This window comes from Protopterus annectens, chromosome 2.part0 (genome assembly GCF_019279795.1).
Source record: "Protopterus annectens isolate FY-2018-M chromosome 2.part0, PAN1.0, whole genome shotgun sequence".
Lineage (NCBI taxonomy): Eukaryota > Metazoa > Chordata > Ceratodontiformes > Protopteridae > Protopterus > Protopterus annectens.
This window is the reverse complement of record NC_056728.1, coordinates 469,282,701-469,306,701: the sequence shown is the minus strand read 5'-3', so window position 1 is coordinate 469,306,701 and position 24,001 is coordinate 469,282,701.

The window sequence follows — 24,001 nt, the reverse complement described above, 5'->3', positions numbered from 1 at the left end:
TACATTCTAAGGTTTACTCACAACAATTATCAACTATGTTTCAATATACTGATTGTATTGACCAATATTGTAGTTATATTAACACATTGTTGTTGTATTATTGTTTCCATTAAGTAATGTATGCAACACTGATTTGTATATGTCAAGTTATCATCAAGACTTGGAGCACTGTCCACTTAACTATGAGCAGGTTTATTGATTAATTGACTTTAAACTGACTCTGAAGGAAGTGTATAAGGGACGACTATCTAATGTATTTCGTACTCCGACGATGCCCCATGTTAGTGGGTGAAAGAGCTCAGTATCTTTTGACTGTGGAGTGTATCGTTTTTGTCATTGTCTGTTTTGGCCTGATATATGTTCAATAATGTCTTTTATGAAGATGACCAGGACTCAAGGTTTGCTGTATTTCCGCTTACTGGCACGTGGATATAGATAGGCCAAGTAATACATAATATGGGTAGTCAAACAGACATCCGCGATTGGGGAACATACAGCAGCAGTCAAAACCACTGGCCAGATGGTGACAGTCCAACACGTTCTACACTTTACATATGCACATCGGTGTCCATTGTAGGACTCCAAAAATTGATCCATTCGCAATATCAACCAGCTGCGATCGACCCAGACGAAGTGACAGCCGTGACTACGGCACAGCTAGACATATGCACCACCAGCGTGTTTAAGGTTGATGACAACTGTCCATGAAATGCAGGACATATGAACAGAAATCCCCAGATTGTCGTGTCCATAGAAGTGCGTCCACATCCCAGTCCCGCACACATGAAGGATGTGTAATGGGTACCGTGGAGGGTTGCAGCCATGGGATCCTGGGTATGCAAAAATGGGGCTCGGTGTTGTTTGGCAGATAATCCGTTGTCCCGCCCCGTGGGAGGGATGTGGGTATAGCACGTGCCTTACTCCCCACTAATGATGCAAAGCATCCACCGGATAATGCTAAAAGCAGGTGTGAAATGTGTACAGCCCTATATCAGTGTCCAGTAGGCAATTCCCATGGATGGACAAGTGTACGACCAAGATGGCACCTATAACTGGAAACCTGGTGGAATTACACAGCTGCAGTAAGGCATAACACAGGAAATACAGATAGGGACTACAGTAGACACTCCCCATACAAAGTCAGACCGCCGTGCGAATACCGGCGTACACAGCACTCGATCTGCCAGCAACAACATGGGGATCACTCGCTTCCATACTGCGGAACAAATGGGCGACCTGTGGAACACATACTAATGGCACACTAACAACTTCAACTAGGAAGGTCATAGGATGTTTCAACACTGGCGTTCCGCATATAAAGAACATCCTTCAATGAATAAATAGGGTATACATGTTCTGGCTGTGTTATATTGACAATACAGTGGCGTATATGTCCTACTGGGCCTTCTGAGGATTACTTAAAGCAGTTGCCAACCTGCAGCATTACATCAATACCATTTGGGTTAATCGTAGTAGAACATGGGTTTCGTAGCACAACATAATATGTGTAGTCAAACACACATCCGCGATTGGGGAACATACAGCAGCGGTCACAACCACTGGCCAGATGGACACAGTCCAACATGTTCTACATTTTACATATGCACATTTGTGTCCATTGTAGGACCCAAAAATTTATCCATTTGCAATGCCAACCGGCTGCGATCGGGAGACCCAGATGAAACTACAGCCGTGACTACGGCACAGCTACATATATGCACCACCAGCGTGTTCAAGGTTGATGACAACTGTCCATGAAATGCGGGACATATGCACAGAAATCCCCAGATTGTCGAGTCCATAGATGTGCGTCCACATCCCATTCCCGCACACATGGAGGATTTGCAATGGGTACTGTCGAGGGTTGCAGCCATGGGATCGTGGGTATGCAGAAATGGGTGTCGGAGATGATTGGCAGATGATCCATTGTCCCGCCCCGTGGGAGGGATGTGGGTACAGAACATGCCTTACCCCCCACCAATAATGACAATCATCCACCGGAGAATGCTACATGCAGCTGTGAAATGGGTACAGCCCTACACCAGTGTCCAGTAGGCATTTCCCAAGGATGGACAAACGTACGGCCAAGATGGCACCCATAACAGCAAACCTGGTGGAATCACACAGCTGTAGTAAGGCATAACACAGGGAATACAGATAGGGACTACAGTAGACACTCCACATACAAAGTCAGACCGCCGTGCGAATACCGGCGTACACAGCACTCAATCTGCCAGCGACAGAATGGTGATCACTCGCTTCCATACCGCGGAACAAATGGGCGACCTGCGGAACACATACTAATGGCACACCAACAACGTAAACTAGTAAGGTTATAGGATGTTTAAGCTATGGCGTACACACATATAAAGAACATCCTTCAATGAATCAATAGGATCTACATGGTTTCTTCGTGTTAATGTGACAATACAGAGGCGGGAATGTCCCAATGGGATATCTGCGGATTAGTTAAAGCAATTGTTAGCCTGCATCATTGGAATTACACCATTTGGGTTCTGTGGCGGGAAACCCGGTTTACGTAGCACTACATAATATGGGTACTCGGACATCCGTGATTGCTGGACATACAGCGGCAGTCAAACACACTGGCCAGATGGACACAGTCCAATATGTTCTACACTTTACATATGCACACTGGTGTCCATTGTAGGACCCAAAGATTTATCCGTACGCAATGTCAACCTGCTACAAGCGGGAGACCCAGATGAAGTGACAGCCGTGACTACGGCACAGCTACATATATGCACCACCAGCGTGTTCAAGGTTGATGACAACTGTCCATGAAATGCAGGTGATATGCACAGGAATCCCCAGATTGACCAGTACATAGAAGTGCGTCCACATCCCATTCCCGCACACATGGAGGATGTGCAACGGGTACTGTCGAGGGTTGCAGCCATGGGATCGTGGGTATGCAGAAACGTGGCTCGGTGTTGTTTGGCAGATAATACGTTGTCCCGCACCGTGGGAGGGATGTGGGAGTAGCACGTGCCTTACTCCCCACTGATAGTGCAAAGCATCCACCGGCTAATGCTGAATGCAGGTGTGAAATGTGTACTGCTCCATACCTGTGTCCAGTAGACAATCGCTAGGGATGGACAAGCGTAGGACCAAGATGGCACCCATAACCGCGAACCTGGTGTAACCACACAGCTGCAGTGAGGCATAACTCAGGAAATACAGATAGGGACAACAGTAGACACACCCCATACAAAGCCAGACCGCTGTGCGAATACCGGCGTACACAGCACTCAATCTGCCAGCACCGAAAGGGGATCACACGCTCCCATACCGCGGAACAAATGGGTGACCTGTGGAACACATACCAATGGCACAATATCAACGTCAGCTAGGAAAGCCATACGATGGTCAAACTATGGCGTTCCCACCAATGAAGAACATCCTTCAGTGAATTAATAGGATTAATGTCAATTGACCATGGAATACACCTAATCAACATCAAAGACCCGCTGGCACCTTATGGCACACAAACCAAGACACACATAGGTAGATGAAACAGTCAACGTAGACATTTCGTCCACGATAGGTCACATGTGGTATCCAAAGGTTACTCCATAGACATGTAAGCGCTATCACCCGTAGGCTCCGTGAGACTTACACATAACATAGAGGTGTCCAGGCTTTATATATCCCCCCTTACACTTCCATGTGTTACTTTCTGTGCAAACAATGAACAGGTAACCACAGCATAGAAAGCACAGACGCAATGTTAACCACACACACATATGTTAACATCTCGGAAGGCATCCTATTAACACATGTATCATATGATATTGTACTATGCCGAATACTCATCAATCGAAGATTTAACACTGTATATGGAAGATATGCATAGCATATCACTGTAATACAGCGGTACAGAACTGAAAGAGTGGACAAATGTGTGCTAACCCTACATCTGTACCTGAACTACATTCCCGTTACGGGGGCTTGCTCCACCTGCCTCTCAAAAGAGGCCTCATCAGTGTTCCATCGGTCAGCCCTGGTGTGTGGCCAACCCTCCACCTACTAATCCAACTAGATCCGCATTCTATAGCATAGCTGATGAGGTCCCCCCTCTGGTATTATAACCTGGACGTCGTACAACACCGAATGTAGACGTATGCCTTGTGATGTGCCCATATCCGGCCGTAGGCATACGGCAATCCTGCGGCTGCCCAGGGCGCCGCACTAGTGGGGCCACCTGTCTAGTAGGTGTGTCATGTGGATATACCAAGATGGGGGCACCATGTGCTGTGGTGGTGAGCGCCATGGGGCCCTACAGCCTAGGGCAGCAGTCGATCTAAGTCCGCTGCCGTAGGAGGGGTAGTACAGTCTGCAGGTATGTGCAGACGTGTACATGAAACAGCGGTCCACAAGGATTACCCATAGTGGCGACACCTGCACAGATGGCTGTAGCGGGACACACACACACGGCCATGCATACAGCACAGGTAGACATACACACACCATAACTAGGCAAGTACACACAAGGTGTATGGCGTGTACAGGTACACTGTCAGGTCAGCAAGGATAGCTGTCTGCCACGATATCCAGCAGATGTCCTTACGGTGTTCTGGAATACGGACAGTGCATGGACAATGAGTGGATATGCAACGTACCACAGTTATATGTGTCAGCCGTGCAAATATGCGATACATGGGAAAGACAGCCGTCCATGCTAGAGCAGCAGTACGGGCACAACATAGGTACATAGATATACAATGTCAGAGATACAGACGGACACATGTGGCAGGCCCGGGAGTGTAATGTACACAGCATCACCCCACCACACCATAGCATGGTGCACGTGGAGAACACGCTACAGCGGTCGCCGACCACAACAGGCACACATGCAGTACACGAGCTGCGTACCACCATCCACAAACACAGGGATGGCGGCAGGATATGAGTGTTCGGCTTAAAACACAAGGCAATACCGTATGAACCCATGCATCTGGGAGCATGGACACACACACACATGTGGCAGGCATGGTGATTGACCACACCCCACATACCCAAACGCACAAACGTACGACACAGGTATGGAATGCGCTACGTGGGCCACCGAGCACACCACCATCAGAGGCACATGTACAGGTGGGTGACAACATCCGTAAAGGAATGGCCGCTGATAGTCAAGGTTTGTGTTGCGAGGCGTCTAAAAGCCTGATCATCTGCAGAGGCAGCTGGAAACACACACACACACAGGGAAGGGCCAGGAGTCGAACCTACGCCTATCTACATGAACTCACTACAGCATGAAGCATTTACAGAACGCGCTACCGAGTTTACTGAGCACAGCGCTGTCAGAGGCATACTTCTAGGCAGCTGACATCACCCGTAAGAGAATAGCTGGCAATAGCCAAGGTATGTGTTGCGAAGCGTCTAAAAGCATGTTCATCTGCAGAAGCAGCTGGAAACACACACACACACACACACACGGAAGGGCCAGGAGTCGAACCTACGCCTATCTACATGAACTCACTACAGCATGAAGCATTTACAGAACGCGCTACCGAGTTTACTGAGCACAGCGCTGTCAGAGGCATACTTCTAGGCGGGTGACATCACTTGTAAGACAATAGCCGGCAATAGCCGATGTATGTGTTGCGGAGCGTCTAAAAGCTAGTTCATCTGCAGAGGCAGCTGGAAACACACACACACACACACACACGGAAGGGCCGGGAGTCGAACCTACGCCTATCTACATGATTTCACTACAGTATGAAGCATTTACAGAACGCTACCGAGTTTACTGAGCACAGCGCTGTCAGAGGCATACTTCTAGGCGGGTGACATCACTTGTAAGACAATAGCCGGCAATAGCCGATGTATGTGTTGCGTCTAAAAGCTAGTTCATCTGCAGAGGCAGCTGGAAACACACACACACACACACACGGAAGTCGAACCTACGCCTATCTACATGATTTCACTACAGTATGAAGCATTTACAGAACCGCTACCGAGTTTACTGAGCACAGCGCTGTCAGAGGCATACTTCTAGGCGGGTGACATCACTCGTAAGACAATAGCCGGCAATAGCCGATGTATGTGTTGCGGAGCGTCTAAAAGCTAGTTCATCTGCAGAGGCAGCTGGAAACACACACACACACACACACACGGAAGGGCCTGGAGTCGAACCTACGCCTATCTACATGATTTCACTACAGTATGAAGCATTTACAGAACGCGCTACCGAGTTTACTGAGCACAGCGCTGTCAGAGGCATACTTCTAGGCGGGTGACATCACTCGTAAGACAATAGCCGGCAATAGCCGATGTATGTGTTGCGGAGCGTCTAAAAGCTAGTTCATCTGCAGAGGCAGCTGGAAACACACACACACACACACACACACGGAAGGGCCGGGAGTCGAACCTACGCCTATCTACATGATTTCACTACAGTATGAAGCATTTACAGAACGCGCTACCGAGTTTACTGAGCACAGCGCTGTCAGAGGCATACTTCTAGGCGGGTGACATCACTTGTAAGACAATAGCCGGCAATAGCCGATGTATGTGTTGCGGAGCGTCTAAAAGCTAGTTCATCTGCAGAGGCAGCTGGAAACACACACACACACACACACACGGAAGGGCCGGGAGTCGAACCTACGCCTATCTACATGATTTCACTACAGTATGAAGCATTTACAGAACGCGCTACCGAGTTTACTGAGCACAGCGCTGTCAGAGGCATACTTCTAGGCGGGTGACATCACTTGTAAGACAATAGCCGGCAATAGCCGATGTATGTGTTGCGGAGCGTCTAAAAGCTAGTTCATCTGCAGAGGCAGCTGGAAACACACACACACACACACACACACGGAAGGGCCAGGAGTCGAACCTACGCCTATCTACATGATTTCACTACAGTATGAAGCATTTACAGAACGTGCTACCGAGTTTACTGAGCACAGCGCTGTCAGAGGCATACTTCTAGGCGGGTGACATCACTTGTAAGACAATAGCCGGCAATAGCCGATGTATGTGTTGCGGAGCGTCTAAAAGCTAGTTCATCTGCAGAGGCAGCTGGAAACACACACACACACACACACGGAAGGGCCGGGAGTCGAACCTACGCCTATCTACATGATTTCACTACAGTATGAAGCATTTACAGAACGCGCTACCGAGTTTACTGAGCACAGCGCTGTCAGAGGCATACTTCTAGGCGGGTGACATCACTCGTAAGACAATAGCCGGCAATAGCCGATGTATGTGTTGCGGAGCGTCTAAAAGCTAGTTCATCTGCAGAGGCAGCTGGAAACACACACACACACACACACACGGAAGTCGAACCTACGCCTATCTACATGATTTCACTACAGTATGAAGCATTTACAGAACGCGCTACCGAGTTTACTGAGCACAGCGCTGTCAGAGGCATACTTCTAGGCGGGTGACATCACTCGTAAGACAATAGCCGGCAATAGCCGATGTATGTGTTGCGGAGCGTCTAAAAGCTAGTTCATCTGCAGAGGCAGCTGGAAACACACACACACACACACACACGGAAGGGCCGGGAGTCGAACCTACGCCTATCTACATGATTTCACTACAGTATGAAGCATTTACAGAACGCTACCAAGTTTACTGAGCACAGCGCTGTCAGAGGCATACTTCTAGGCGGGTGACATCACTTGTAAGACAATAGCTGGCAATAGCCGAGGTATGTGTTGCGAAGCGTCTAAAAGCTAGTTCATCTGCAGAGGCAGCTGGAAACACACACACACACACACACACACACACACACACACACAAGGGCCGAGAGTCGAACCTACGCCTACCTACATGAACTCACTACAGCATGAAGCATTTACAGAACGTCTAACGGGATTACTGAGCACAGCACTGTCAGGAGGCATACCCCTAGGTGGGTGGTATCATCTGCAGAGGCAATGCGTCCGATAGGGAATGAAGACAGAGTGCGCAGTCACGCAGCCTGTTACCATCCCAAGGTGGCCGTACAGTAACACGTTAGTGCTGCAGTCGGGAATACCAAATAACTAGTGATCAGTACATCACGACAGGAATACGGGATGCACCACATGACACTTTACCCTATGGGAGGGCATCCGTCGTGCAGGATGTAGGCAGCCAATGTGGCATGACAGCCACATATGTGTCACCTGGATGGTCACCATGGCTATACAGGATGCCATTGGCCATGGCTACACGCCCAGTTGCAGACATCGGTGACGACTGTCGTGTGTACCCCGGCGGGTGTACTGGCAATGCCTCCCACACCTAGCGGTTGCGAAGGGGAGACAGACATGCTCACGGGGTATCAACGCAGTCGGGCGCGGTGTGCACTGTCCTGTGTGTCAATCTACACAGCTGCTTACTGGGCATGCTCAGACACTTAGACTCGGCACAGAGCAGACATGCATACACATGGAGCAACAGCATGGGTGGCAGAATGTGGACCGTCGTGTGTGTCCAGCCACACAACAGCAACCCAGCCATGGCACAGACGTGGCCGTTGCGAGGGATACAGGCATGCACCGATACAGGCATGCACCCGGGTATTACTGCAGTCGGGTGCGGTGTGCACTGTCCTGTGTGTCAATCTACACAGCTGCTTACTGGGCATGCTCAGACACTTAGACTCGGCACAGAGCAGACATGCATACACATGGAGCAACAGCATGGGTGGCAGAATGTGGACCGTCGTGTGTGTCCAGCCACACAACAGCAACCCAGCCATGGCACAGACGTGGCCGTTGCGAAGGGGATACAGGCATGCACCCGGGGTATTACTGCAGTCGGGCGCGGTGTGCACTGTCCTGTGTGTCAATCTACACAGCTGCTTACTGGGCATGCTCAGACACTTAGACTCGGCACAGAGCAGACATGCATACACATGGAGCAACAGCATGGGTGGCAGAATGTGGACCGTCGTGTGTGTCCAGCCACACAACAGCAACCCAGCCATGGCACAGACGTGGCCGTTGCGAAGGGGATACAGGCATGCACCCGGGTATTACTGCAGTCGGGCGCGGTGTGCACTGTACTGTGTGTCCATCTACACAACTGCTTACTGGGCATGCTCAGACACTTAGACTCGGCACAGAGCACACATGCATACACATGGTGCGACAGCATGGGTGGCAGAATGTGGACCGTCGTGTGTGCCCAGCCACACAACAGCAACCCGGCCATGCCACAGACGTGGCCGTTGCAGCGGGGAATATCCAGGTGCAATTAACCATGGGTAGGACCGCCCTACAGTTTGTTGCATGCTACAGACCACCCTCCCAACTCCAGGATACCTGCACAGCCGTCCTGAGGACACTGGTGAGTGTGCATGCTCTCACAACAGCACCGTATTGGGTGACGTCAAGCACCCATACATAGACTGGGAACATTACCCATGACACAACACCCTACGCCACAGGTCCCGGTGTTCATACACGTGACCGCTGTGAAACAGCCATGAACCATACCCACTAGGGGGGACGTATACCAGTTCTGCCCATCACACATGGGGAGGAAATGCTCCACACAGGATGTACATCCCTCAATGGTGATGTCAGACCATATAGTGTATCCACTGGTAATCCACATCCTGCACCCAACACTGGCATGGGAGACCTAAGTGAGGACCTCTTCACAGCAAACCACAGACATCATACGACCGGTGTGGTACCCTACAAGTCCACCATGCCAGTGGTGAACACAGGCCGCACTGCCAACTCCCTTACGAATGCCTTCTCTGAGCACACACAGGGATGTCTGCACCAAGTGATCATGATAACATCAGGACCTTGTCCACCACAGGTAGGCACATGGTCTGGTGGACCACAGCCACTGACAAACTGTACATCAGCAGTTGGAGCTAATACATGACGGAGCATTATCAGTACCAGGGAAGCCATCACCCATTCATACCAGCGTCAACATACGGCCACACATACAATCATCCAAGGCCGCTTGTGGTAGTGGTACTGCAGAGGGCACATGAGACAACCATAGGGCCTTCCTCAACTGTGGTAGGGACATGGGTGGGAGCGCACAGACATGGCCAGAAATGATCCAGAATGGTACAACGGTCACTGCACCCACAGACATTGTCAACAAACCAGCGGACATGTCCCATGCATACATCCACCCCCACCCCAAGAGGGGACATATCCATCCCACCAGAGTCTAGCCTCGAAACATCTCATATGCCCTGGAGTAATCTGATATCTGTTAGATGGTTAACACAGCACCAATGGGCCCCGATGGTGTCCCTGGCTGTGTGCTACCCAACCTCATTGAGGCCCTCACCCCACACATAAGGCCACTGTCTCATGTTAGCCTTACTACGGGCTAGGTCCCGCTGGATGGCATATGGCATCTGTGGTCCCACTATGCCAGGGTAGTGCTGTTATGGACTGCAGACATTACCGCCCTATCAGCTTGACAAGCCTTGTCTGCAAAGCTGCGGGAGGGCCATACAGGTGCCCATGAATACAAACAGTGGTGTACAGCCAATACCGGAACATACCCACAACAACTTAGTCAAGGGCAGATGCTGCCTCCCAAACCTGCTCGTCCTGTCTGGAGCAGTCACCAAGGCCATTGATGGGGGTAGGTCGGTTTGCACACACTACCATGCCCTGGTGGGAGCGTTCAGAACGCACTCCACGTGGGTCTCATGGAAAGGCTCACCAGCGTACATGTGGGGACATAAGTCACACGATGGTTCTCAGAATGGTTGGAGGTCACACCACACAGGGTGTGTGTTCCTGGTGCCGTGTCAGACTAAAAGCTGGTCTCAGGTGGAGGCCCACAGGGCTCCGTCCTGGGCCCCATGCCATTCGGCATTCGACCTTACAATGTGCATGCCAACATAGGGGGATTGTGGCAGACAAGGTATGCAGATGACTGCACACTGGCCACCATACCCAACACCCCATCTGACACGGACATCCACCTAGGGCGTCATACACATGGATAACTGGTGCGAGAGCCATGGCCTGTTGCTACATGCCAGAGAAGGTGCAGACCTACCCAGTGTGAAGGACATGTTTGCCCCAACGTAACATGTAGGTGGTGATCCATTCAACATGGTGGACGTGTTCATGGAGATGGGTACCACACCTGTCAGTAACCTCTGTCAACACACACAATGCCAATGTGGGTGGGAAGACATTCCACTGTGGCCACCTGGTCTGGAAGGAATCACATCCACATCACGGGTGTTCATTGTACCCCTGTACACATCACACACCACAGCAATGATTGCGTACAATGGCACATATGGGCTGTACCTAACCTGACACCTGCAGCACTCGGAAGGACCACAAACATTCCACGAGGCGGGATAAAGGTGCTGGGACATGTGTCTCACACTGCCCGACCAAGGGGACTCCGGCTGTATACCTTCCCAGCACGTCTGCTCTGTGGTGATCTGTGCCTGACATACACAGCCATGTCCAACCTGGGTGACATGGACAAGTTCCACCTCCTAGGCTCCGGGCAAACACGGCCACAGAAGCAACTTACACACACCTCACCACAAAGATGACTAGGACGTGCTGGGGGAACAGGGTCAACGCCCAGAGACCCCCTACAACACGGAGAGGATTGCCAGCCCATGTGAAGCAGAGGCCCTGACTGCCTTTGTGCAGGAGTAATCATGACGTGTGGATGTGTGATCATGAGTATGCACCAGGCATCATCTCTGTGTCAGTGCTGGACAGGGGACAGGAGACTGATGGATGTGGTACCCTCATCCTAAGGGGTGTTAGCAGCCACACACAGTCTTGCTAGGTTTACACATGCCGTAGGGCACATAGCCTGGTATGTACATGTGCGCCTATGTACCTATGTAGGGGTCCATGCCGGTTGCGGGTACCTGTGCTATGCTGCTATTGCCAGATGTGCCTGTGGGTACCCCACGACTACACGTGGGGAACTGATAACAGTGCTCCCAGTGGGCACATGCAAGTACACCATAAGTGGCATACGGGTTAACTGAACCAATATGGTGCTACACATGTAACCAACACGCATACTGTGTACACAGAACAATGAATGCTGCACCTGCACTACATGGTATATCTGCTGCATGATGTCAGTGCACAAACCACATCACATACGCACCTGTCACCTGCCATACACAGCCACCACAACATACACATCACATACTATGCAGACACAGGTATCACATACACCTCTCACTATGTTGTCCACCCTGTGCATCAGAATATGTTTGCATAACCGTGCACCAATGGTGTAGCTCACGATTATGTGGCAGAGACTTCATCATATGCACAGGGTGATATGTGTGCCACAGGCATAGGCTGTACCAATGGATGACATCATGTGTGTGCGTAAGGGCCTGTGCATTTACTGGGCATGACTGTGCAGAATGCATGTGGATGTGGTGGAGCCCTACAGTTGTGTTTGCTGTGTGTGGGTATGTGTGTACACAGTTCAGTCATCTGTGATGCCTACACGGGGTATACTTGGCAGCCCCAGACTGTACAGTGCAGGTGGTACGGCTCACTGTGTCGGCCTGCGGCGACGTGACCCGTGCCTGCCTGGGGTCGCACGGGCACTACCGGGTGGAGGTATAGAGTGGCCACTCTCCGATGACACATGTCCGCTGGAAACGTGTCCACGCCGGGGCCGTCCAGGGCCACGTCCACGTGGCCTGCTGTGTCCTGGTGTGGTCGGTGTAGTAGCAGCTGCACTGCTGCTGCTACCAGCACTGTGTGGGTGGGCATGGGTGGTGGCACGCACACGTTGACCTGTACTTGGTGGTGTTACTAGCCCACGGCCACGTGCCCTATGCCTCACCCCTACCAGGTGTTCCTGCACGGACAGCTCACGCTCACGGATGGCCATGCCTCGGTCGAGGATCCCAGCCATCTCACCCAATCTCCTATCCAGAACATCGGCAAGATGCTGTTGGGCATTCGCCAATGACTGGATGTTCTCATTTAAGGAACGGATTGCGGACCTCTGCAGCCTCTGCCCTTCCTGGTTCTGCCGTTCGGCACGTGCCTGCGCCGCCATCACAGTCTGGAACATGCGTCTGGTTATACCAGCTGCTGCACCCTGTACGGCAGGTGTATGTCTAGCAGTGCTCCTCCTACGAGCAGCACCTGCCACATGCCTGTGTGGCACTCCACCAGTCATTACACTGGCAATGTCATGTGTACCCGCACCTTCTGCAGCCACCACACATTCCTGCTCGGTGCCAACAGACGCTGACTGTCCGTCATCTATGGGCAATGGTGTTGCGGTATGTGTCGGCATCTGAACCGTGTGCGGGATGAAAGGGACGTATGTGTGATGTTCTCCAATGGCACAGTGTCTGCCTGTGACGACCCTGCCTGTGCCTCATGCACATGGTCATCACCACTAGTATCTGTGGGGACACTAGCATCAGATGGACCGCAGGAGGGAATGCACCTACAGCACCTGTCAATACAGAGACATACCGTAAGTTACATTACAGACATGCTGACACACACACAGCCACACACACACACACACACACACACACACATGCAGACACACACACGCTGACACACACATGGACACACACACATGCAGACACATCATGCATGTGATATTGCATGTGGCATGCAGCATTCCCACACCACAGCCCAGTGAATGCAGCCCAGACATTAATAGTGGCAGTATGCATACTGCCCTGGAGTGCACACTACAACAGGCAGGTGTCTGTTAGTAGGCATGCAGTACACACATTCATGGTAGTTTGCATGCATCACCGTGATACACCGTGTGGCCACGGGCGAGTTAACTGTACACATGGCTGCCGTCACTATGTCATGTACACCGCAAACATGTGCGGTATCATGTGGACATGTGTCAATGGTGTCCCACCACATGCACCACATCACAACGGATGTCACAGTGCAGTGTTATGTGTACAGTCTACAAATACAATGCATCTGTAACAAGGATGTCTGTGCATGTGTGGTTGGTGTGAGCTGTGTACATAGCTGTGCAGTGTGGAGTACGGGCACTGTGCCACTGCACGGTAGCAGGACACCGGTATGTTTCTGTGCGATGCGTGACCTGGACGCATTACATTGCCATGTCTGGAAACCAGTTCAGCTGCACAGCAGCACGTATATGGTGGACATTGGTGGCACCTCTATTGGCTGGGGACAGTCATTCCATTTCACTGGTGTACCACATCGGATGTCCAGGGGGTCCACTACAGTGATGAGCCCACTATGTGTGGACAGGGTGCAACGGTGACTACCCACTGCGGATGTACTGTGTGGCAACATGCCTGTAGGTATCACCCATGGCCTTGTTTGTCTGGGTCATCGACAATTGTGTGTGATGGACCTCGTGCACATGGCCCTGTGGTGGCACATGTGACATACAACCGTACTAGTCTGAGGTGTCACATTCCCTACGGCTATGCAGACATTGTGGATGTCTGCTATGTCGTGCATAGGTCATGTCATGGTGTGACAATGTTGCAGACAGACATCCACGTGCATGGGACATGTCATGTGCCATGTCACAACATGTGCACCCAATGCAGGGGCATAGGTCACAGTGGTAACACCTGTGCTCTGGCCAGATCACAGCTCACTATGTGGTACTGTGTTCATACTGCAGAGGCATACCAATGCATACTACACATGCAGCCATTGTGGAACACCTTCACCATTGTATGCATAGCTGACTGCACATAACACACCAATGGGTTATGTGGTGTCATGCCACTCTATACTAACGGTTGGATCTACTGTACATGGGTGGTGTGTGTGTCGGATGGTGCAACCTGTATACCGTGACTGGGGCACACCCAGGTGTGCATGTCATACCTGGACACATGGGGAATATCAATACACCGTATCATGCCTTTTACTAGCAACAGACTTACCTGTGACAGACCCTTGTCTTTGCGACACGCCAGACGTACCTGTATAGGGATGACACAAAGGTATGCACATTATCCATTACTATCGCCACAGTAAGCATTCTGCATGTCACATCATGCACCTGCGTGTTTGCATGTGCTCTGCACATGTGTGCATACACAACATAGCATACTGTAGTATGCATCCTGTGTGGCCATATACCTGGCATGTGTTGCTATATTATGTATTGTACTATGACACCCACTCCTACGTCGCTTGTCATACAAACATGCAACACTGACTTACCAGGCAGCTCCGAGCTCATTGTTTGGGAGACACCCACCTCCACGATGGACGAGGGTTTCAGCGTGTTGTTCCATGGGTGTCCCCAGACTGGCCAGCAGCTCCTCCGTGGCTGTGAGTGGGGGCTGGGTTGGTGGCCCACCACCTGTCCCACCTTGTTGTCTGGCGATTGCAGCGGCACGCTGTCTCGCATGCCGGATTAGGTCTGTGCAGTGCCTGCGGATCTGTTGATATGTGCGGTTGTGGCCGCCCAGGCTGTTCACCCTCCTGCGCATATCCTGCCACATCTCCTCCCGTTGTTGTGCCTGCAGTGGCACATGGCTAAATAAGATGTCATAATTATCATGTAGCAATGGTATGATCACCTCGTCTTCTTGTCGGCTAAAGGCAGGCAGCCAGGAACGTGGCATTATCTGTAAGACATAACGATGGTGGCAGGTCACATTTACACTGCTGTTCTGGCATACTGCTGGGAATACATTGCTATGACATGTACAACATCTGCACAGTAATCTCTGCAAGGCATCATGGCAGTGATACAGCCAATGTGTTGCCGTCACACCATTGAGCAGTGGGTGTCATTTCATATCTGTGTGTCACCTCATCACACTGTACACGCACCATGTTGATGTTAGCCTGCTGTGGACATGTGTACCTGTCTACACCTGTGTCCATATCAGTTGGCACGGGTCCCCTTGTGACAACAGTTCTACTGTTCACCTGGATGCTGTCTATATGTCAATAGACATCACGTACGTGGCCATTATGAACATCAGCAGTGGCACTGTACACATACACATGGACACCTGCACATGCATGTGTTGTGCCATGTACATCCACACAGCACTGTATGGGTGTTGGCCAACTTTCCACGGCTCACCTGTGTTGCACATGTGATACACATGGGACAATGTGTAACCATGCCACATTAGCAGGGAAGGTCATGCATAGCATGTACACACGCACATTGTCCACAGCAGCACACAGCACCTGTAACACCACAGGGTGCATCACCGTAACATTACTGCTGTGTATGGTTGATAGTGACAGTGCCTTTTGGCCATCGCACCATGTAGGACTGTGATAGCACATGCAGCCTTGCTGGGCAGGGCTGCATGGTATGGCAAGGTATGCCACATACATGGCACTGGGATGTGATCCACCTGGGGGGTAATGATATTGGCAGGGTGGCTGTCCATTCCATATGTCATTGCTATGTGTATTTGGACATTACACATGTCTATCACCATGGTGTGGACACTGGCCTTATGCAAGGTAGGCTGCACGCTGCTTGGTGGGGGTGTGTCTGGTGCATGCAGGTATCACACACCCATGCATACACTGTAACCCTGACAGGTGCTATGTGCTGCGATATTGATCTACACAGTGCTGTATGTGGCCACACACTGCTATCCCGTGCACATGGATGGTTACCTGGACTGACGTGGGTACCACATATGTCTACATCCAGTGCCTGCTGCCACCCCATGTCTGCTGGTGCACTACACACCGCCATCCCTCCCTCTGGAAACGTGATGTTGGGCACAGCATAGGTATCCATGTATGGGGACAGGGATGTTCACATAGCAGGGGCACTGATGGTATCGTCAATCTGACCATACACATATGACGCACCCATCACACATACAACCCATTCATTATGTTGTCAAGAACAGTGACACAGCTATACCGCTACGCCGGAGACATTCACAGGCGTACATACACAGATGCATGCACGTCCAGCTTTGGCATGGCCTGGACTATTGGTGTGGTTCGGCACATAACGTGTTTGAGTGTGGCTGGCGCAGAAGTACTGTGTACATGTCTACACAGTCTGCCTGTTCTACAGTAGGCATCGTTTATGTGCTGTGCACATATCATATCTGCACATTGTGTTGGTGTCTGTCTATCCACGGGCCAGTGGTGGGACACACAGGGCTATTGTTGAACATATATGCATGCAACCCTGTACTGCTGTACTGCTAGCTTCTCAGGTGCTAATGTGTCATACACATGCACACCATACCCACGGATGTGGTAGTGGGTTGCCACCCGCACCCATCTCCTCTTGTGGGTTGCTATCATCCCACACCCTCTTTGTATTGTATGTTCAGGCTATGCACCTGTGTGGGGCTTGTGGGCGTGCAATGCAGTACTATGTGCCTTTGCACCCATCGCAGAACAAGTCATACAGGTACACTGGCGGCCATACACTGCACAGCTTGATGTTGGCACATCACATGTTGTACACACATAACACATCTCCTGTGGGACATGATCAAATGTACAGGCATGTCCATCAGTCACATGCCACTACTACCCCTACATGACGGCTATGCAGGACATGTGGCGGTACAGCAACTGTCACATGTGCACCTGCAATGCCCCCTACCTGCATCACGTGGTACTGCCTGTGGGGTATGTGCGTCTGCACCCATGCTATGGCCATAGATGACAGTTGTACATCGATATGTGCAACATACCTCATTGGGAGTTCTCATGTGCACATGTTCAACATGTCAACGCATTGTTTGTGTCTGTCAGACAGTCATTGTTGTGCATGGTTTACATGGCAGCCATGGCGTACTGTGTCTGATTCCACGTACTTCATTGGACTACCAGCATTGTACATTATCACGGCACATTCCAGCCATCACATAGCCATCCTAGATGACAGTGGGAGGTGTTCTGCCATGTGCACATATGTCACACAGTACGAGGGTGACTGACACACATTCTCAGGACAGGGTTCTGACTGCTGTGGATGTGTGTGATGCTGTCGACGTCCATGACTGCACCAGATGGTGTCATCTGGATGTGTAACATTCACAACACACACCTACCTTCACATAGCAACACATCATCCACAAGGATGGACATCCCTGCATGAACACTGTATGCAGTATGTCTGTATGACCACTGCATGCACCACTGGTAGCCACCAGCATGGCTGCCAACAGCGGCAGTGTGTATCCTGTGTGAACATGGGTTACACCATTCACAACACACCTGTGTCAGATGTCCCTGTTGTGTGTCACAGTGCAGTTCCACACATCATGTAACAGTATGCATCATGCACCGGTATGTTGCAGACATGTGAACGGCTGTGCAAGTCAACATATGCACACATGACACATCACCTGGCACAACATGTCTGTCTTACCACATGCTATTGTGACCACCCTGTGATGACATTGTACAGGCTACGTGGAATGGGACATCTGATGGCTCAATGGTGTATTCACCCTCTGGGTGTGTGTCTAGCCGTGTGTACAGTAGGCAGTGGTCTGCACACAGAGATACTGTACATTTGCCTACTCTGTCACTGCGACTGTTGACTATGATCATACTGTACTTATGCAGGCATGTGGTATTGATCCAGTATGACAGTCATGGTCAACCACAGTACTGTGGCACACATGACCTGCAGACATCTGCCTAGGGTGTGGGGCCCACATGTCCATCTTCACATGCTATGCTGCCTCTGCAGCAGTGTCACATGTCTGTCGCCAGCAGGGCTGTCACAGGCAGGCACGGCATGCAGTGATGTGTGACAATGCTTGCACCCCCCACTGTGCTGTACACATGCACTGCACACACAGTAAGGCATGCCTGACATTAATCTGCAGTGCCTGGGACCTGCCTCCATGCTCTACAGAGCACACCTGCCGGTCCAGATTGTACACAGATCATACCTCCCAGGCACATACCTGGACTGCAACACACACAGGTGAGTGGATCCCACATCACACAGTGATGTACACACATACTGTATGTTTTTCTAAGACAAATGCATCATAGGTACTCCATGTTCGGATACCCATGTTTGTGACCGCTAGACACATTGTGACACGTGACGGTGAATACACTGTACACCACAGGTTACATGCTGGCTGTGTTATCATACTGTACATTGCACCTCGGACAGTTGCTACTGCCATGTGCTGACAGCAACACGCACTTCCCTAGTATGGACTCCCATGTACCCACACATGCTTGGCCATGCACTACACATAGCTGGGTGACACATTAAACAAGACATACCATACCTACACTACCCTTGGCATGCACCATACCTCCATGTGTCTGTGTGCTATACCTACAGACATCCCCCCTCTGGTTGATGGACATATATGCTTTGCGGCCCTGCTAGCCACACCCTGGACACACACCCATTGCAGCATACATGGTACATGTGCTCAACAGCCGGTACTACCAACATCTGCTGACGGGGTAGTTAATGGCATGGCACCCCGGCAGACGGACAGTATACATGACTATGCTGACACATATCACAATGCACTTCCGCTACATGTACGCACTGGTAGGGACCATGCTATTCCACACAGAGACATGGTGGTACTGGCCTTTTCACAGATGCCACGGTGGTATGCATGTTCCATGCACATGTGCTGTATGGGCGCATGTGCAGGCTGTTGCACGGTGGGTATGTTCAAATGTGTGTGGTGCATCACTTGACAGTCATGGTGTGTCCTCGTGGTCCATCACATACTCCACAGCTAGCTACCTACACATGACCACCATACTTTGCAGTGTGGGCCCTCACGCAGTGTGGTGGTATGTCTGTGTTGTTTGGCTACATCCACATTCAATGTAGCATACGACAGTCACCCAGGCATTGCCGACAGATATGTTGTTGGCAACATGCCAGCCAATGGGTTACCTACCAATAATATACACTCTCACTCACTACAGGGTTCCAATCCATACATGGACATCGCATTGTCCCTGTGGACACATACATGGTACTGCCATGCACACATTATGTCCTCGGACACTGTCCCAATGTCACCTCCAATCTCCATAGCTGTTATATCCCGCCAAACTGGTTGTTATGTGTCTCTGCAGCAGCCCACTGAATTAACTGCTAGCCCATTCATGGACGTTGTGTACCTTGACCACCACACCACCGCATCTATCACACTACACATGGGTGGTAGTGCATTGCACGTGTGGGACTGCATTCATACAGACATGACTGCACCATTCGGTATGGCACTGGGGCACATCCTCACATACATGCTTCACACACTCATTGACGACTTCCATGCCTTTACTGGCACCCTTGTTGGGCGTCTGTGTGCCACAGCACACCACATCCACATGATGGCCACCTGTCATACCATTGCATGGGTGGTTGGTGTAGTACAGAGGGTAACAGATCAGACACTATCCCCACATTGCCCTTCAGCACCATTCCACATTCTGGTATTGGCAATGTACACATCCACCATCACATCATACCCTGTGTCTCAGGATGTTAGGCTATGTGACTCCTGGACAGGTCACACAGTGGTGCAAGCATATCATGCTACCTACGACATGTAAGGTACATGTGGCATTACACAGTCCTCAGTCATGTGTCCCCTCATGTTCACTATTTGCTTACATACACAACATGCTGTCACGGAGTAATGTCCATGTCTACATGTCCCACATCTACATACCTGGCAGCATTCTAGCTCCAGCAGCTCATACTGCTAACATCCATGCAGGTGTCGGTGTGGCAGATATATCGTGTAGATGTCATTGTGTCAGATACATCACGGATGGTGCATACACATCACCTTTGCATAGCGACAGTCATCCACTGGGTATCACGTGGATACTGTCCCTATACATGCATATCACATTGTACATGGTTGCTGTACACACACATGCCCCACATGGTGCTGTGGTTGCCATATTCCACTGTGGCGTGGGTACACATCTGCAGGGCCACACATATCTGGACTATGTGTGTTGCTGGGACATTGGTAGCCTTTGTACTTGTGCCATACACACATCTACACACGGGCAGGGTTACTATAACACATTCGTGGTGTGCCTTCCACAATGGCTACAACTTTCCATGTCACAGTATAGTCATGCCGATGTATACCAGGCTCAGACAGTTTACATATGCAGATGACAGACGGGAACACATCTGTACTCATCTGCATACCACTTACACAGTGGTGTCATGTACTCTGCCATGGGCCATGTCCTCCGCATTACTGATGCATGTAGTACTCCTACATGGCGTTTGCAGTGGGCAGGGTGAATGAAGCAGTCATGCATATGTGCACACAAGCCACATTGCTTAGCCTGGGCTTCTGTTTACCTACACAGACTAGACACACACCATGCTGTAGAACATAGGTCCTGTGCACATCCCACAGGGACACACTGTGGCACTGGTCATGTGATAGCTCCCTTGCTGATAGGGTGACACATACACATGGGACCACCACAACAGCAGTACTGTGTAGACATGCAGTTGACATCCACCTTTGCTGTCCAGTGGACAGTACCATGGGGGGGGTGGCACGACTGTGTACATTGCACATGTGTTTACACATGGACCTGCCAGACATCATTGTTGCACACATTGCACCTGCTACAGATAGCTTGGACATGGTTACTTGATGTTCCTTCCATTTTGGGTGGCTATTCTGCTACTGCTCTGTCCCATATCTGCAGGCCATACATATCCTGTTAATGTACATAACACTAGGCCATACGTCCATCATGCATGCTATGCCTGTGATACTGTGTATAATGTCTGAACGTATCCATCATGATAGCTTTACATTATACATACTTGACATGGTCACCCCTACTGCGAGGCATACGTGCACGTCGTGCACACATTACGTATGACATCGACAATATCTGCCCATACACATGTGTGCTGTGACACTATACATACATGTCCTATCCCCTGCTGTGGCACTTCATTGTTGGACATCCACTGCCAGCATCAGCGTGGGTGGTGGCATTGTTCTGTGTTTTAAATCACGATGGCACCCTTGGCCTATCCCAGCTGTGTACATGATGTCCCACTGCTGTGCACACGGTGTCCACAGTGGTTGGTATACTCAGCAGGTTAACACTACATAACCACCTTTCACCACTCTCTCCTTTATGGACAGGTATCTTTACTGACAAACACCGTTCACATACAGTGCCGATTCGTCATACATATCATGCGTTACACACCAGTACATCTCGTGGGTTCTACATACCTTTCCTGTATTGCTTTCCGTATTCCGTTTGTGTCTCGCTACTGACAAGTGATCGGCTCTTGTAGGAATAACGTCTTTGTTCGGTATGAACATACAGTTTGACTATCCTGGGAGTCTTCCTTATATCCGTCGTCACCTGCGGCATGTGGGTTCATCACACCAATAGCTGTTCCTCGGTGTGTACTTATGCGCATATCACCTGTGCATCTCCTCCATTCATACGGTACTCGTCGGAACTAGGCCATGGTTCATTCATCGTCTGGGCGTTGGTTATCTGCACTACCTTCGTGGGGATGGTATGTATTGTGTTATATTATGTGTGACTACAACCGCTATGTGTCGCGTCAGGTACATTTGGCTGTGGTGTTAGCCTTGGATTGTGTGTGTTGGGTATGGTATTATGTTCCACATGTGGGTGTCCGTGTCCTGCCCGGCGTCTGTCGATGGCGTTTTGCATTCTGATGTGTAACATAGCTCTTGTATTCCTGTACACAACGGATGCAGGTATGCATCCGCTGCTGATAGTGGTTCCCACGCGGGATGTTGCGGGTATGCCGCTGTCATTAACTGCCTGTATGTTTGTGCTGCTATTTCGGATTGTATCCCTTTGATATGTGCGATGGGGTATATCGGCGGCTGTGGGTGACGGGTACGGGTTGTGGGCCTTGCATTTGTACATACACGGTATGCTTCTGTGTGTGCTCCATCCCTGCCTGGGGAGTTACAAGTTACCTGTCTGTTGTTCTAGGAGTGTAGGTTTTGTTGATGTCGCCTGCTGTCGGTACCGCCTGCTTGTGTGCTTCCTGCATGTATTCCTCCGTCACATCGGTAGTATATCTGCAGCTGTTCGTAGGTGCCGACTATCCCTTGGCATTTTGTCACGGATATTTACGGTCATTGTGGTCCTGTAGTTGGGACGGCCTGTATGCTACCGGTTGCCACCTATTCGGGTGGCGATTGCTTGTTTAACACTCGTAGAACACACAGCGGTGTTTACGGGACGATACGTGTCCACGATCGGTGCCAGGGTAGCACATGCGTATTTCCGCGGTACATAACTATTGCTGCGTAACGTTGCCGATATATCGTATTGGAATTAACATGTCGGCGCCATACATACGGTGATGGTTTGTACATGCGTCCTTTGCATGTCATGTTGGCTATACTCCTGTGGTACATTCTGGGACATTTTCGATTTGCATCGTTTTACGGCGTCACGCCTAGCCAGTGAGGAGCTCTCAGTACTACTTTGTGGGTACTGCTATACATACGCCTGTGGTTCCTATACTGTATGCCTACACATGTTATTCCACTCCGCCTGTCACATGCCACCTACATACACATTTTATAGTGTCACACACATTACACTGGCACAGCGGAACACACGACACCCTCACCTCACACATAGACATACTGCCGCTTTCGCAGGGACGGTTGCACACAGTACCTACGTTGAACACGTCGCCGGCGGTGTCTACCTCCGCCCTCATATCCTCAGAATATTACACGCACATGTCCTGTTACTGTATCGTGGCCTGGCGATCATCCCGAATGGCGAATATGCATTTAGGTGGGTTGACCTTTCCATGGGTGGCGTTCCCTGCTCTGTCCACCCTCCCGGATAGTCGGGTTGTCGTTCAGTATGTTTACTATGTTGAGAGTTCGCATCTTACTGCATCTGTAACCTTGCATCCCTGTGATTCCCTGTTGAACTTGTTGTACTTTATATCTGTGTATGTGTACATATATTTCTACGTGTGTAATGATATCTATATCCATATTTGTGTATGCACATATGTA